Raw genomic sequence first — 4238 nt, forward strand, 5'->3', positions numbered from 1 at the left:
ATATATTTGGTCTTTTTGAGACAGGGTCTCCCTGTAGCCCCAGCTGGCCTGGAAGTCACTGTGTAGACCAGGTTGGCCTTGAACTCACAAAGATCCGCCTGCCTCTGCCTCCCAAGTGCTGGGATTACAGGCGTGCGCCACCAAGCATGGCTAGCTTAAGATATTTTTAAGAAGGATGGAAAGAAAGAAAAATAACAGGATGGAAGGGCACCTTAGACTAAGATACACAACTACAAAGAAAACAAAAATAAGAGCACAGGGGTTGGAGATGTAGCTCAGTGGTGAAGTGTTTACATGTGTGAGGCTCTGTATTGACACTCCAGCACCGCAGAAAAAGAAAAAGCAACAGGCCTTTTAACTATGCAGGATATGGGTCACTATATAGAGCAGGATCATTATCGTGGTAAGCGTGCCTAAGGAGATCTAGAACAAAAATACTGGCTACTGATAAAGTTCATTTTAGTGAAACCTTGGCAACTTGAATTCAAATATACTTAAACAAATTTGTAGAAAGATGAACATGATTTTAGTTTAGCTTGAGTCCTCACCTTCTTCCCAACAGAGATATTGCTACTTATAAGTTAAAACTTTTGTCTTGTAACTACTACAGTTCATAGCTTAGGTTACCAACAAACTACCAGACTTGGTCTTGTTTGTTTTTTTCCCTGATCATCTACACAGACCGCTAATGGCTGAAGGAAGTATAATACTCTTCAAATAATCCTTTGCTCCTGACCATCTCCGAATGCAGTACAATTTGAATAAAATATAAGAATTTAAGAACAGCTTATGTTAAAATTATCTATTCATGTTGATAATGAGTAAACTACCACTACTTTAAGTGTTTGCCCCCAATTTTTTTAAAGGAATTCTGGCTTAACTGTATCAAATACAATTGTTTATAAAAAGCACTTAGGACTGTACCTGGCATAAGGTAGAATACAAACATTTTTTAGTTTAATCAGATCATCAAATTCATATGATTGTATCTACTATCTGCTGAAATAATAGAATTAACCTTGTTATATAAATGTTTCTTTGAGGCCAGTTGTGGTGGTGCATGCCTTTAATATCAGTACTTGGGAGGCAGAGACAGGCGGATCTCAGTGAGTTCAAGGCCAGCCTGGTCTACATAGTGAGTTCCAGGACAGCTGGGGCTACAGGGAGACCCTGTCTCAAAAAGACCAAAAACAAAAAAAGATAAGTAAAATAAATGTTTCTTTGAGCTACACGAAGTGCTCAAGGTGAAGCTGGCAACAGTTTTGAATATTAGGCTTTTTTGTTTTTTACAGATCTTTATTTACTTAAATTATTTTTAAAAATATTTTATTATTTTTATTTTGTGTGTATGAGTGTAATGCCTGCATGTAGGTAAGTGCACCCATGTCGTGCAATGCCGGCAGAGAAAAGAAGAGGCCATCAGATCTCCTGGAACTGGAGTTATGGACAGTTGTTAGCTGCTATGTGGGTGCTGGGATTCGAACCCAGGTCTTCTCCAAGAACAACCAGTGTTCTTAACCACTGAGCCATCTCTTCAGCCCCTTATTTATTTTTATTTTATGTGTATGAGTGTTATGCCTGAATGTAAGTGTACCTGTGTCGTACAGTGCCTGAGGAGAACAGAAAAGGGTGTCATATCCCCTGGAACTTGAGTTATAGATGGTTGTTAGCTGCCATGTCGGTGCTGGTATTTGAACCCAGGTCTTCTGCAAGAACAGCCAGCACTCTTAAGCACTGAGCCGTCTCTCCAGCCCATGTAGAATATTTTTATGACTATAATAAATAGCATGAGAAAATGCTTACATTAAAATTTTTTAAATATAATTATGAGTACAGTGTTACATACAATGTAAGAGATGCTTTTTATTTTAATTTTTTAAAAAGCTTGTCTTTTAGGGACTGGGGAAATGGCTGGTATCAGCCTTGGTTTTATCTCAAGAACCCAGTGCTATGGCCTGCACTGCAGAGATAGAGATAGATAGATTTCTGGGCCTCACTGGCCAGCAACCTAGACTACTTGGTGAATTCCAGGCCAATGAAAGAATCTGGAGCTGGGGAGTAATAGTGTGCTTGCTTTGCAAGTGTAAAAACTGGAGTTCTATCCTCAGAACTGGGTGTAGGGACTGGAAAGATGCTCAGTGGTTAAGAGCACTGTCTGTTCTTGTAAAGGACCTGGGTTCAGTTCCCAGTACCCACATGGTGGCTAACAACTGTCCATAACTCCAGTTCTAGGGAATCCAATGCCCTCTTCTGGCCTCTATGGGCCTTGAACACATGTGATGCACTTAACATAACATACAGGTAAAGCACTCCTCATACACGTAAAATAAAATTTTAAGCCGGGTGTAATGGCACAAGCCTGTAGTCCCAGCACTTTGGAGGCAGAGGCAGGTGGATCTCTGTGAGTTCAAGGCCAGCTACAGGGAAACCCTGTTTCAAAAGACTAAAAATAAATAAATAAAATAAAGTAAAATGAAATAAAATTTTAAATGTTGGGTGTAGTGGTGTGTGCTTGTAATCCCAGTGCTGGAGAGGCAGAGACAGGAGAATCCCTGGTGGGACTTGCTGGCCAGACATTATAGCTTAATTGGTGAGTTCCAGGCTAATGAATGCCCCTGTCTCAAAGATGATGAACAGTATTTCTTTTTTTTTTTTTTTTTTTTTTTTTTTTTTTTTGAGAGCCCCAGCTGTCCTGGAACTCACTATGTAGACGAGGCTGGCCTTGAACTCTGGCCTCCACATGCATATGCACGCATGTGCACATATACCTGAACGCACATGTGCACTACACACATGCACATACACTAAAAAGAAATTGGGGGGATGCTGGAGAGATAGTGCAGCAGTTAAGAACAGTGACTGTTCTTGCAGAAGACCCTGGTTCAAATCCCAGCACCCACATGGCAGCTAACAACTGTCCGTACTCCAGTTCCAGGGGATCCGACAGTCTTTTCTGTCCTCTGTGGGCACTGCACGACACGGGTGCACTTACAGACATGCAGGCAATACACGCATACACATAAAATAAAAATAGCTGCTCTTGCAGAGGACCCATGTTTGATTCCAATCACCCACATGGTGGCTAACAAACATATGTAACTCCAGTTCCAGGGAATCTGACACCCTCCTCTGATTAAATGAGATAATATATATATATATATATATATATATATATATATATATATATTACACATAAAATAAAAATAATAAAATATTTTTTAAAAAATTTTGGAGGGGGTCTCTTTGAGACAGGGTCTCCCTGTAGCCCCAACTGACCTGGAACTCACTATGTAGACCAGGCTGGCCTTGAACTCAACAGAGATCCACCTGCCTCTGCCTACCGAGTGCTGGGATTAAAGGTGTGAGTCATCATGCCTGGCTTACACTAAAAAAATTTGAAGGTAATTAGGCCAAGGATCAATACTAGAGGTTGTGTGCATGCACCCACATACACATATACATGCTCACACTAAAAAGTCTTACTGTCTTACCTAAACAAAAAGGGGGGGGGGGGGCCGGGAGCGATGGCTCAGGGATTAAGGACACGGATTGTTTTTGCAAAGCCCCGGGTTTGAATCCCAACCCCCACATGGCAGCTAACAACTGTCCGTAACTCCAGTCCCAAGGAATCCCACAGCCTCTTCTGTCCTCCATGGGTGTTGCATGACATAGAGTGCACTTACCTACATGCAGGCAATACACACATGCATACACATAAAATAAAAATAATAATTTTTTTTTTTAAAAAAAGGCTGTGCATGGTGGCGCATACCTTTAATCCCAGCACTTGGGAGGCAGAGGCAGGTGGATCTCTGTGAGTTCAAGGCAAGCCTGGTCTACATAGTGAGTTCCAGGCCAGCTGGGGCTACAGGGAGAACCTGTCTCAAAAAGACCGAAAAAAAAAAAAAAAAAAGAAAAGGCTAAACCCAGGCATATAGTACCACATGCCTATAATCCCAGTACTTGGGATGTGGAGGCAGGCGTTTCAGTTCAAAATGAAGCCTCAGCTACGTAGAGAATTTGAGGCCACCCTGAACTATATGAGACCCTCTCTCAAGCGAAGAAAAAAATTATATTTTTTAACTTTCTCAGGAGACAGGATCTTACTATGTTCCCCTGGTTCCAAATTCCCGAACTCAGATGATGATCCTCTTGCTTCAGTCTCCTGAGTCTAAAAGTTTATTATATCACTTTATTTATTTATTTATTTATTTATTTATTTATTTATTTATTTATTT

General features: G+C 40.8%; 1 protein-coding gene across 1 annotated transcript in view; it reads left to right on the forward strand.

Annotated features, from left to right (window-relative positions):
- Kif24 (kinesin family member 24) overlaps window positions 1–4238 on the forward strand; it is an 81598-nt gene that overhangs the window by 23263 nt on the left and 54097 nt on the right. The window lies entirely within an intron of this gene.

The sequence above is a fragment of the Nannospalax galili genome, unplaced genomic scaffold (genome assembly GCF_000622305.1).
Source record: "Nannospalax galili isolate Female #2095 unplaced genomic scaffold, S.galili_v1.0 scaffold341, whole genome shotgun sequence".
Lineage (NCBI taxonomy): Eukaryota > Metazoa > Chordata > Mammalia > Rodentia > Spalacidae > Nannospalax > Nannospalax galili.